The sequence below is a fragment of the Bufo gargarizans genome, chromosome 1 (genome assembly GCF_014858855.1).
Source record: "Bufo gargarizans isolate SCDJY-AF-19 chromosome 1, ASM1485885v1, whole genome shotgun sequence".
NCBI classification, from domain to species: domain Eukaryota; kingdom Metazoa; phylum Chordata; class Amphibia; order Anura; family Bufonidae; genus Bufo; species Bufo gargarizans.
The window spans coordinates 519,490,923-519,504,847 of record NC_058080.1 but is presented as its reverse complement, the minus strand read 5'-3'; the positions used below and the strand labels follow the sequence as shown (position 1 = coordinate 519,504,847).

Here is a 13,925-nt window from a genome sequence, read left to right as displayed (position 1 = left end):
CCGTTGCAGATTTTTTTTACGGATCAGAATTTCTGAATTCTCATCCACACGCTATACAACAAACTTTTCCATCTGATTTCACCCTTTGCAATGGAGACGCTGAAATCAGATGGCTTTTCCGCTGTAAAAAACGCATACAATACATGCGGTCTTGTTGCATTTTGTGTTGCGCATAGCAGATTTTTCCGCCACTTGTAAATCAAGCCAAAGCGGTGGAAGTAGTAGTAGTAGTAGTAGAATGGAGGTCATAGCAGTGAAATGACTTCTATTTCTTTTCAGCTTCATTAAACCACATCTGCAAAGTTCTGCTGTACTCAGCGCTAGAATTGTTGATGCAATAATGTGTCAACATTATTTCATTCCCAGCACATTTTTCTTCTACTTTAAAGAAAATCTAGACAGGAGAGTAAATGGGAAAGGAGTCTTAACAGTGTGAAGTATTGATAAGTTCTGCAGTCCAACCATCGCCTGAAATTGCTCACAGTAACTAGAACTCAAAGCAGATTGTGCAATAAATGAAATTTGACATGCAAACACAAGACTTTCATTGAACCAGTGAACAATTTATTGAAAATCTTTAATCCATCTCCTTGAGGCCATTGTGCTCAGAAAAAAACATGAATGAATTACTTTAATCTCCAAACATATTGGAGGTACTTCACCACATCAGCCCATTTCTAGGAGTAATCTACATGGAGCTGCATCTCAGTTATTGTAAAGCCGTTTATTTCAACCCTTCACGGAGCATTCATACACAGAATATGCCTTAGTAAAAAAAAAAAAAAAAGGCCCTCAATGTACAGAATAAGCAATCTTATTAGAATACATCAATTCATTTGTGCTCGGGATTTTAACCAATTTGTCCTCAAACGGTGGGGTGAGCCCTACTCGCACCAGTCTACCTACACCTATGCAGAGCTGCAACTGGGCGTTACCTGGAGTTACAACTGAGGGCTCGTTCACACGAACGTGTGATGCCCGTTGCCGTATTGCGGACCGCATTTGCGGATCCGTAATGCAAGGGGACCGTTCCGTGGCCATTCCGCGTCACGGATGTGGACCCATTCATTTCAATGGGTCTGCAAATCCGGAGAACTTGCTCTATCTTTTTGCGGAACGGAAGGATTGCGGACCCATTCCAGTGAATAGGTCTGTGATCCCCATGTGCCTGCCCTACGGACGGTGGGTTCACACTAGCATTAGGGATTCCGTTATGGCTTTCCTTTATACCATGGTTATAACGGAAAATAATGGAATGCCCAGACATAATGCAAAACAGAAGCCTTTAAAAGGCATTCCGTTTGCTTTCCATCCTAAAAGAAGTCTATAGGAAAGCATAACGGACAGGACTTTGTTTTCCGTCTTGCATAACAGGACCCAGACGGATTCATTTTGATTCCCATAGACTTCTCTTAGGACTGACAGCAAACGGAATGCCTTTTAAAGGCTTCCGTTTTGCATTCCGCCATAATATGTCTATGGGCAGAAGAACGGATCCCTCCTTCCCTCTTATGGATTCCGTATAACGGAATCCCTAACGCTAGTGTGAACCCACCCTGAAGGGGGAATTTATCACACCCTCTACTTCAAACAGTTGCAAAATAGAGCTTTGTGACTTTTTGGGTTTTTTAGGCCTCTTTCACACAGGCGTGTGTGCCCCGTTGCCATATTGCGGACCTCAATTGCGGATCTGCAATACACGGGTGCCATTCCGTGGGCATTCCGCATCACGGATGCGGACCCATTCACTTCAATGGGTCCGCAAATACGGAGATGCGGAATGGTGCAGAAACGAAGCATGGAACGGAACCCTACGGAAGCACTACTGCTTCCGTGGGGTTTCGTCCCGTACTTCCGGTCCGCAAAAATATAGAACATGTCCTATCTTCTTGCGATCCGCTGCGGCTGCTCAACAGACTGTGCTCGTGCATTGCGGGCCGCGGCACGACCACGGGGCGCACACGACCATGTGAAAGAGCCCTTTCACTTCAATGTCCTATTCTTGTCTGTTTTGCGGACAAGGATAGGACATTTATTAAGGAGTGAAAAAAATGTCTACAGGCCGGTTTCTGTGTTTTACAGATCTGCAATTTGCAGAACATAAAACAGGCTAGGGTCATGTGCATGAGCTCTCTTCTGATCCGTCATGTAGGACTTCTTTTTTCCTTCTGAAATAACAGATCTCTTGCAAAATAATGGTGATGTGAACTTAGGGCTCATGCATACAACCATGTTTTTTTGTCTGCACACGATCTGCATTTTTTGCGGGTTTTGTCTGCACCTGTTATTTGTGCACCGCATCACGGATGCGGACCCATTCACTTCAATGGGGCCACAAAAGATACGGACAATGTGTTCTGTCTGCATCTGTATGTCCATTACAAGGTCCCACTAAAAATAGAATATTTTATTCTTGTTGATTTTAAAGACAAGGCTAGAGCAGTTCTACATAGGGCAGGAAGTTCCTTTCTGCAAAATGCGGAATGCACACAGCCCTTATCTGTGTTTTGCAGATCCGCGATTTGCAGACCGCAAAAACACCAGTGCTCATGTGGATGACCCCTTAGGCAGCTTTCACACATGGAGGTTTGCTGGGGGGCTTTTCTGCCCTTTTTAGTTTTTTTTTGCACCTTTTCTTTGTGTTTTTTTGCGGTAAAAACACCAGCTAGCTAAGGGCTCATGCACATGACCCCACATCAGCTGTTCTGACACTGCAGAATCCTCCTTTCACTTCAATAGGAGTTTGGCCTCATGCATACGACCGTCCGTTTTTTTGTGGTCCGCAAAAAAAACGGAAACCGCCCGTGTGCCTTCCGCAATTTGTGGAACGGAACGGGCGGCCCATTGTAGACGTGCATATTCTTGTCCGCAAGACGGAAAAGAATAGGACATGTTAATTTTTTTGCGGGGCCAAGGAACGGAGCAACGGATGTAGACAGCACACGGAGTGCTGTCCGCATCTTTTGCGGCCCCATTGAAGTAAATGTGTTCGCACCCAAGCCGCAAAAACTGCGGCTTGGATGCGGACCGAAACTACGGTCGTGTGCATAAAGCCTTATACACATATAGCATACACTGTGTCACACAATATACAGTATACCTCTACACTGTGTAGTCTGTTCTATAAGCACTATTGTTTTTGCCCTGTGAATTCATGCCTGCACCATCTTTGGTGAGCCGTTGGTGTCAACCAAAGGAGCGGGCGTGACTTCACATGGGAGTGGTGTTTTTTATTTTTTTAAGTAAAGGCTAAAGAACAGATTCTATAAAGGTATGCGGCTGGGTTCACACCTGAGCGTTTTACAGCGCGTTCCTACGCGCTGTAAAACGCTCAACAAGGAGAAACCAATGCTTCCCTATCGGCATGGTTCTCACCTGGGCGTTTTACAGCGCGTACGATCGCGCTGTAAAACGCCCGACGCCCCAAGAAGTACATGAGCTTCTTTGGAGCGTCTCGTCGCGCGTTCCCGTACATAGACTTTCGGGAACGCGCGACAATGGGCGTTCGCTTGTCTCTGTATGCGCGATTGCAAACTCCAGTACAATCGCACATACAGAGCGCTCCATCGCGAACGCTCAGGTGTGAACCCAGCGTGCAAGGTATCGATACATCAACATCTTTTCAGCTATGCTGGTGATTTCATATGCATAAAACATATGACAGATGCACTTTATTTGTGTTATAAATTATTCTGCGTTGCATTTTCATTTTCTATAATAAGTCCCATTAAAATCTTCAGCACCAGGCCCATGATGCTCTTAATCCGGCTCTGCCGGCTACTAATGTTAATAATCCTATTACACCTTGCTGCACTGACTAGGGATCCAAATTGCCATTATACTGCTGCTTTCAGGTTTGCAATAAGCAATACCTCTGTAATTCCAGCAAACCGTTCTCTGTATTGGGGTGTAAGTGCTGTGTGATACAGCTATTAACAGGGTTTATTACTAGGAAATATTTTTATGTTTTATTAGCCCTTGTGTGGTGCAGTTACATGTTCTAAAGCCTTTTTTGGCGTGTATAAGTGGAAAAAAATAAGGGCTTATTTGCCATTCAGCGGTGCAGTTATATGTTCTAAAACCTTTTTTTGGGGTGTATTAGGGTAAAAAAAAGGGCTTATTAGCCGTTGTGTGGTGAAGTGAGAAAATTACAGCCTTTTTTGGCATGTATTAGTGGAAAACAAAAAGTATTATTTGCTGTTCAGCTGTGCAGTTATATGTTCTAATGTCTTTTTTGGGGTGTATTAGTGGAAAAAAGGAGCTTATTAGCCATTGTGTGGTGAAGTGAGAAAATTGCAGCATTGTTTGGGGTGTATTAATTTCCTTTTTATCTATTTATTTGATCCAACAGTATGTCAGACAGAGAAGTGCCAGGCCCTGCACAGGGGAGGAACAGAGGCCTAAATATTTCTAGCGCAGGCACAAGTCGCAGCAGAGTAAGGTGGTGTGGCAGCAGGGGTCATTTCGAGAGGTCTGAGCTCCCGGTGTCATCTAGCAGTCGTGTCTTGACCAGCAACCCAGCGGTTCTTGAATGGTTGACTCCGTCATCCACCTCGTCCCAAGTGAAATCAGACACCCGCAAACAAGAGTCGGTAAGTTCGTCAGACACATCCCTTAGTTGGCATGGCCCGGGTGCAGGTCCTGTGCCCTCACCTGTCCTCAACCTGCCTCTTTATTTTTCTGTTCTCTCAGCCAGAGACGTATTATATGCTGTAGGCTCAGCTCCACTATAGAGCGAGGACGAGCTACTAGAGGACAGTCAGCAGCTAAAGCTGTTCTCCCACCCTCCCCACTCCATGACTGAGCTACTGCTCAGCCAAGATCTGGAGGAGACATCCGCTTCTTCTTCCAGTAGGCCAGAGCATGGCGTGGGAGCTGGTGTTGCGAGCGGTCAGGCTCCTAGCAGAGACAGTTGAGGAGGACATCAGTGACCTGCAGATAGTACTCGATGATGATGTAGCCAATCGCAATTGGGAGCCGAGTGGCAAAGGGATTTCATTATCATCGGTAGAAGAGGGTGGCAGCTTGCGCATGAGGCAGTGGCGGAGCCAGCAAGTCGGTAGCATGGCCATGAGTCAGCAGGGCAGCAGCAGTGGGAGGTCGGGAGCCAAACAAGCCCCGAGTAGACCACCCGCTTTGCAGAAACCTACCTGCCCAGAAAGTAGTGGTGCAGGGGTTCACGGAGGCAGCGGCTGTAGCAGTCAGTCAGTGTGGAGTGTTGGGAATTAAATCATCTACTCGGTGGTGTGGCAGTTTTTTGTTAAGCTGCCAGAGGAGGTGAACATGGCCATTTGTAGAATCTGTGGGAAGAAGGTGAAGCGTGGTCACGGTGCCAACATATGCAGCGTCACCATGAAGTGGCCTGGGAGAACCATGGCTCCAATGTGGTGGTCCATCTTGCCGCAGCACCGCTGCATCACCCGGTGGCACGCAACCGATTTCAGGCAGTCAAGGCTGTCTGTCCTTTCCATCATCTACCGGTCCTGATGCTCCTGCTCCTTTCCCTCCTACTTCTCATCAGTCATTCTGTTAGCAATTGATCACCGAAGCGATTGCCAAGATACAACAGTATGCCAAGCGATTGCCAAGAGACAACTCATCCAACGGTGCAGAAGCTGAATGTGCTCCTGGCCAAGTTGCTGGTTCTGCAGTCCTTCCCTTTCCAAGTGGCAGACTCTGCACCTCTCAGAGAACTGATGGCTTGTGTCGAGCTGAGGTGGAGAGTCCCAAGCCGTAATTTCTTTGCGAAAAAGGCAGTACCAGCCCTGCACAAATATGTAGGACAAAAGGTGGGCCAGTCGTTGAGCCTGTCGGTGTATGCCAAAGTTCACGAGAGCACCGACGTGTGGAGCTGTAACTACGGTCAAGGACAATATAGGTCCTTTACGGCCCACTGGGTAAATGTGGTTCCTGCCCAGCCAAACCAGCAACTTGGCCAGGTGACGCCGCTTTCGCCTCCACGTTCTCATGCTGTTGGTCCTGCGATAATGTCTGCCTCTGCATCCTCATCCTCCACAGTGTCCTCAGCCTGCACTGCAGGGACAATTGACAGTGCCCCACCAGCATACTACATGTGCAGGGCACGGTGGTGTCACTCTGTTCTACACCTAGTTTGCCTGGGCAAACTGAGTCACACAGGGGAGGAACTGTCCTTCATCAAGAAATCAAATCCTGGCTTGCTCAGCAACAACTCAAAATTGTAACCATTATGACCGATAACGCGAAGTACATGGTGTCGGCACTGTGTCAAGGAGGGCTGAGCTATGCACCCTTGAATTGTACCTGTGCCACATGGGGAGGAGTGCTGACTCAGAGGGGGGAAAAAGAAGTTAAAGCAATGAGGAGGTGCGATTCAGATTCTCTCTCCACATTATACAATTTACTTGCTTAACGTCTTTTTCCCCCCTCTGAGTCAGCACTCCTCCCCATGTGGCACAGGTGCTTTTAATTTAGCAGTAGTCTGCAAAGGGTTAAATAATTCCAACCCCATCTCAGTTGAAGTTCCTGAGAAGCCGTGAACAGGTGATCCCTTTGCACCAGTTCACATGCGGCGCTGGACGGTGGCCGCCGCTGATTCTGTGCCGTGCTGGTGGAGTGATGGGATCCGAGGCCTAGGTGGCTCTGCCTCACGGTGGGGCCGCATTGTGGCTGTTGGATCCCGTTGCCTGCTGGTGCGGTGTGGAGGTGCGGTGGTCGCCGCACAGCACTGCGCTATGGATAGAGTAGGTTCCCACTTAACAAGAGGCAACCTTGTCGCGGTAAGTGGGCCTATGCTCTTTGATCAAACTGTATACTAATGCCTCTTTTAGGGGACAGCAAATGTTTGATACTTGTGCTGTATAGCCATGGTTTATCAATAGAAATGCTGCAAAATACGTACAGTAGTCATTAGTATAGGAATGAGGAGGTGCGATTCAGATTCTCTCTCCACATTATACTATGCACCCTGAATGGCACATGTGTTCAATCTGGTTGTCAAGCGGTTGCTGAAGTCTATCACCCATCTGCAAGATAGTCTAAAAATGGCCAGGAAACTTTGCATGCACTTCAGCCACTCGTACACAAAGCACACCCTCCTTCAGCCACAGTGGCAGAATGGCATCCCCCAACATAGGCTGATATGTGACATTTCCACCCACTGGAATTCCACCCTCCATATGTTGGACCGACTATACGAACAGAGAAAGGCCATAAACAATTTCTTGATTATCCAAGCGGACAGGAGTACTCCCCTGTGTAACTTTGATGTCAGCCAGTGGCAGCTCATGCGTGACACCTGCTGTTTGCTCAGGCCCTTTGAGGATGCACCGTAATTTGTCAGTCGCCAGGACTACGGGATGAACAATGTCATTCCACTGCTTCATATCCTGGAACAGATGCTGGTACATCTGGTCAGGGGACTAGAGATGTGGCGACTACATCTCACGGCCACATGAGCCCTGTGGGGGCTGAACTGGAGGAGGAGGAGAACATTGGAGCACAAGCAATGTGTAGCAAAGTGTGTGGCTTTCTACACAATTGACAGGAGAGGAGGAGCAGCTGGAGGAGTAAGAGGGAGATGAGGAAGACAAGGCAGATGACCCAGGCACACCATGGCAGTATGCAGTGGAGATGGAGGCAGGAAGTCCCTCAGAGTCCCTTGTGCAAATAGCCCACTGCATGCTCACTTCCTTGGGTAGTGACAGCCGAGTTGTCACCATTCGGCAAAGGGATGACTTCTGGCTTTCCACCTTGTTGGACCTTCGCTACTGGTCCAAAATGGGGGTCGTTTTTACATCCGCTGAGAGGGAGGACAAACTGAACTACTATAGAGACATCCTATGTAGTCAGTTGGCTGCTGACAATCTGCGCCATTATCCATTCTCTCGCAGGTCTGACCTGGGGGGCCCTCTGCGCTCATGTTCCACTGTCATTGCTGCTGTGGCCGGGGGAATAAGAGCAGTACCAGCTCCATCAGCAGCAGCTTGAGTCGAGATGATGAGCAGCTAGTGAAGAAAATACTTACCAGCAGCAGCAGCTAGACCTGGAGCAGAACCTGAACCAGCAGGTGGTGACCTACTTGGACAGCACCCTGCCACCCCACATTGAATATCCGCTGGACTACAGGGCAGCCAAACTGGATTTGTGGCCACAATTTGCCGAGTTTGCCTTGGAAAAGCTGTCCTTCCCAGCCAGTAGTGTGGCATCAGAGCGGGTGTTTAGTGCGGCGGGGCCATAGTTATCCCAAGGAGAACTCGCCTGTCCACCCAAAATGTGGAAAGACTGACCTTTGTCAATATGAATCAGGTGTGGATGAGCCTAGATTTTCACCCACCAATGCCTGATGCATCAGATTAGATCATCCATGTTGCCTCACCCAAACTTTGACAAAAGAGACCGGTTTCTTCTTGTTACCTGCCTCAGGTACTATTCTGATTCTGCCACCCGTCTGATGCCAAGTGCTCCTATTTACACCCACCATCGTCGGTGGGTATAGTTATTGCCACCCACCTCCCCACTCTGTCACCGGGTCACTCTGTGGTCTTCTGCATGCACCTCTTCTGCCACCTCACCACTCAGGTCTCCTCATACTGCTGTTGCCACCTCCACACTATGTCACCTTGCCAGACTGTGGCTTCCTCATACTGCTGCTGCCACCTCCACACTCTGTCATTGTGCCACTCTGTGGCCTCCTCATGCTGCTGCCACCCCAACACTATTTCACCTTGCCACTCTGTGGTCTCCTCATGCTGCTGCTGCTGAGCTGTTCTCCCACCCTCCCCACTCCATGACTGGGCCACTATTTTGCCTTTTTGGCCTGGTTGACATCATCATGTATTTGACCTTTCTTCCGATCTGTTAGAAGGAAGGAAAATGAGATGCACAACAGATCCTGTCTGTGTAGTAGCAGTAAGGCCTGTATGGTCCCATCAGAGTTGTCTTATGATTTGGTAGCCAAAAGCAGGAGTGGGTATAAAACACAGAAGACATGCAAATATTCCATTCACGTGTCATCTCTGTTTTGGATCCACTACTGTTTTTTTTGGCTTTAGCAATACTGATGGATTACTGACCAAATGCTGAATGAGTGAAGGCGGATGCTCAACAAACAGCATCTGTTTTTTGGGGGTTATTGTTCTGACGGATCAGAGAAAGAGAAAAATAATCAGTGACGTCAACACAAACTTACTGCTCACACCCTCTCCACTCTGTCGGGGGCTCTACTTGTATAAGCATTTAATAGAACAGAGGTCTGTAGACATCTATGTAATCAGCTGACAACGGTGTAAAAAGGAGTGCGCTCTTTCACGCTACAGTAGGATCTTAGGCCTCTGCATGATTCTTTATACTTGGCACTAACATCGACCTGTAAGGCTGAGTTGACACTTGAGTTATTTAGTCCGTTTTGGTCCTGTAAGTGCCCAAATAAGTGAAGTATGCAGTGATTCTAAGCGCGACGCCTGTCATGTGCGAGTCCTACTGACTCACAGTATTGTTTCACTACCTCAGCAGACTCCCTATGTGTGTTACTTCAAGGCTCAGTGTTCTACATCACTATACAGTCTCTCTGCAGTAAGGAAATAGCTGTTTTTAATGCGTTCTCCGTGAATAAATTCGGAACGAATCAAATCTTTTCGGAAAATTCTGGCGAACCGCCCGAATCGAATTTTTGAGAAATTCGCTCTAGCTCTAATGATAACCTCCAGCTTGCATTTGAACTTGCAGGTTCTTGCAATATGAGCTGAAGTCTGTATTGTCATCTTAACCCATTGCTACAAGCATTTCATAGGAGCATTTAATCTCCATCTCCTCCTCAGTGATTATCCGCACATCTCACTGCCCAGAATTCTTTGATCTATAGCGCTGGATCTCTGCAGGGAACTCCCTCCCTGACCGATGCACAGATGTTCTAGTGCTACAATCAGGAGAAGCCAAGTTTCTACACATAAATGGGACATATTCAATTCAATATATAATATTACCATGTGCCGAACTGATGTGTGCACCTGAACTCACTCATGCTTACTTACAATGAATTCCGGTACAGCATCGCTGCTTTGTGACTATTACAGCGACATGCATATGGAAGTCTGTTTCCCCTTGAAAACGCAGTTTAGTAATGCAGTGTCATTATAATTCAATTGATAATTTATGAAGAGCAAACATTTGAAACCATGATCTTGTAGACAGGGAGGATTAGAACAAATCTCCACCTTGGAGCCACCATTAATAACATATTAGACAGCTGCATAAACAGTCATTGCTCAGAGAGGAGCTGTCACCTCTCCTGACAAGTTTGTTTTAATAAAAAACTTGCATTCCCCATGTAATAGGAATTCTGGAGCACTGTAGCCTTATACAGTTAATAATTGGCTGTGTATGGCCGTTTAAGTAACGGCTGTCACATGACCATTTTTAACGTCAATTAAAGTCCATGAGGCTATTCACATGGCCAGTGAATAGCAGCCGTCAAAAGATAGGACATGTCCTATTTTTGATGTTTTTATGGCCAGACGGACCCAATTGATATCAACAGCCGTTAAAAATGGGCACACTAGGACAATATGGCCTTTTAGGGGTTGAAAAAAGCTGGGAGCGTGCAGAGATGTCATCAAGCTGAGTGCAGGTCCTTCGCCAGGTCCTTTTCAATGAAGAGAGAAGCGACTGCCTCTGCACGTCCAAGTGGAGATGAGTATTATTTTATTTTTTGCTAAAACAAAACATTACATCTGGGGGCTACTATGGGGGACATTATTACATCTAGGGACCACTATGGGGGACATTATTACAGATGGGGGCCACTATGGGGGGCATTATTACAGATGGGGACCACTATTGGGTACATTATTACAGATGGGGGCCACTATGGGGGCATTATTACAGATGGGGGCCACTATGGGGGACATTATTACAGATGGGGGCCACTATGGGGGCATTATTACTACTGGGGCCACTATGGGGGGAATTATTACCGATGGGGGCCACTATGGGGGGAATTATTACTGCTGGGGCCATTATGGGGAACATTATGTGTTTATGTGTACTGAGGGCACTGCAGGAGTTGGGATCTTTATTTTAAAAAAATGAAATTGATCCGCTTTTCAAAGCCATTTTTAACAACCATGAAAAACGAATGCAAAACGGCCATTAAAAACCAACAGACAACCAGAAAATGGATGCACAAATGGTTTAAAAATGGCCATGAAAAACCGACAGTGTTTTAACGTGTGCATGTAGCCTAAGGATACCTGCCCACGGGTCTGATGGGCATGCAGAAAATAAGCACGAAATCTGTACCATAGGCCCATTCCTACACAGAAGAAAAAAGCAAAGTGTAATTGAGATTTGTCCTAGGCCTGCCTAGGTCCTAACAGAGTACAGTATAAGGCCTCATGCACTCTGCAGTTGCCGGCCGTGGCCCGTATTGCGGCCCCCAAACAAAGGGTCCACAATATGCGGGCACCGGCCGCATGCTCACCGCATCACGGATGCTGACCCATTCACTTGTAGGACCGCAATCTAGAAGGTGCGGTGCAGAACAGAGGCTCTCTGTGCTTTTGCACCACAAAAAAAGTTGAACAATTTTTTTGTTGTGCGGACGGATCCGGGAACCATTCAAGTTAAATGGGTCTGGATCCATCACTGCAGCCACATGGATAAGGCCCGTGCATTGGGGACTGCAAATTGTGGTCCCCAATGCACGGAACGACCGGCCAACGGCTGTGTGCAAGATGTCTTAGGATGTAGGGAGAGACAGAGTGGTGGCTCTGGTGCCTGGTGAAGGAGAGGTGAGTATTTTCTGTAGGAATTAGAGGGCTTTATAACTTTGTGGGCTGATTTGGGGTCTCTATAAATTTCAGGGTTGATTTAGGGTTTAGCCTGGGTTCTGTATAAATGTATGGGTTGATATGGGGTCTGGATGAATTTGGGGTCTGATCTGAGGTCTTTATAAATTTTAGGTTTGATGTGGGGTCTTTACAAATTTAAGGGCTGATCTGGGGTCTGTATAAATTTGGGGTCTAATTTTAGTCTAATCTGTAGTTGGTATAACTTTATGGGCTAATCTGGAGTATCAATTAATTTGGGAGGTCATTTGGGGTTTAATCTGGGGTCTATAAATGTATGGGCTGATCTGGGTCTGTATGAATGTGGGTTCATTTAGGATTTGTATTGATTTGGGAAGTGATTTGGGTTCTGAGGTACTTTGGGGCCTGATTTGGTGTCTAATTGGGTCTGTATGAATTTGGGGGCTGATCTGTGGTCTGCATTAATTCTGAGGTCTGGTCTGGAGGTATGTAATAATTTGGGGGTCTGATTTACTGTAATGTATTCTTCAGAACTGATTAAAATGATGTTGTTAAAATTGTAATACATTTTTGATCCCCACTGCTCTCCTTGTGCTGCTCCCCGTGTCTCCCAGTCTCTGTACTCACAAGTCCCCCACAACTCGGATGTGACTGCTACAGCCAGTGATTGCAAATTTAGTATTGCCATAATCGTACTCACTCACAGAATAAGGATGTCAAGTCATTTTTAACACACAGGAAACACCATAATAACAAAAACCCAAAAATTTTTGTTCCACTCCCCCCAATTTTTTTTTCCCGTTTTCCAATATATACTAAATGCTGCCATTAAAAAATACTTACCCCCAAAAAAATAAGCCCAGGTACAGATGTAGCATGGTTAGCACTCCCGCTGTTAACTCAAATTTCTTAACTCATTTCATTATCTTGAGACAAAAGCCATTGAAAAGCAATTGAAGGTGTTTGCTTAGATTAGATAACCAAACTCAGAAATCTCAGAAAAAAGGAGTGCTAACCATGCTACATCCGTACTTCATCACAGTACCATAGTCCCATGGTTGTATGTCATCACTGTAGTGATGAGACACAAGACATGTTATATACAGTATAGTTGCCAATAGGGATGAGCGAGTCGATTTGCATATTACTTCGTTTGAGTACTGTACAGAGTGAGTGCTCCGTAAAGTATTAGAATGTATTGGCTCCGATGAGTATAACTTCATAAATTAATTTCTACTGTAAAAAAAACAGTTCCCAAACCCGGGATCGGAACACTCTGTGAGCGCTGCAGCATCTTCCTAGGCCATGTGACATCACTGCACAGCGGTCAAGTGGCCTAGTTGCAGCTCAGCGCCATACAAGTCAAAGGGGCTGAGCTGCAATACCAAGCACAGCCACTACACAATGTATGGCGCTGTGTATGACAACGTAAGCCAGCAGTGCTCACCAGAGCTCCAGTGAGCGCAGTGGCTCCCTGAAATAGCTGATAGCCAATATGGTAATGATAACCTGAGGGTAGGTCATTATTATCAATTCCTTGATAACCTTTTTAAAGGGAACCTGTCACCGGGATTTTGTGTATAGAGCTGAGGACATGGGTTACTAGATGGCCGCTAGCACATCCGCAATACCCAGTCCCCATAGCTCTGTGTGCTTTTATTGTGTAAAAAAAATATTTGACACATATGCAAATTAACCTGAGATGAGTCCTGTCCCTAAGATGAGTCCAGCGTGAAGGAATCTAGCACCGCTCCGCATCCTCAGAATCTCCTCCTTGCTCCCCGACGTCAGAAAGCTAGAGCGCCGTATTCTCGCGATGCGCGAGCTAGCGCATGCGCAGTGTTATTATAGTGTTCCTTCTCTGTGCTGGCATCAGCCTTAGGGAATGAACTGCGCATGCGCTAAATTGTGCATTGCGAGATTACGGTGCTCTAGCTTTCTGACGTCCGGGAGCAAGGAGGAGATTCTGAGGATAAGGGGTGGTGCTGGGCTCCTTCGCGCTGGACTCATCTCAGGTTAATTTGCATAAGTATCAAATCGTTGTTTTTTTTTACACAATCAAAGCACACAGAGCTATGGGGACTGGGAAAATGGGTATTAAAGAGGACCTGACAACATTGATGTGTCTGTTTTATGGAA

At 46.5% G+C, this 13,925-nt stretch overlaps 1 protein-coding gene across 1 annotated transcript in view; it reads right to left on the bottom strand.

Annotated features, from left to right (window-relative positions):
• MYO18B (myosin XVIIIB) overlaps positions 1-13,925 on the bottom strand; it is a 758,252-nt gene that overhangs the window by 50,371 nt on the left and 693,956 nt on the right. The window lies entirely within an intron of this gene.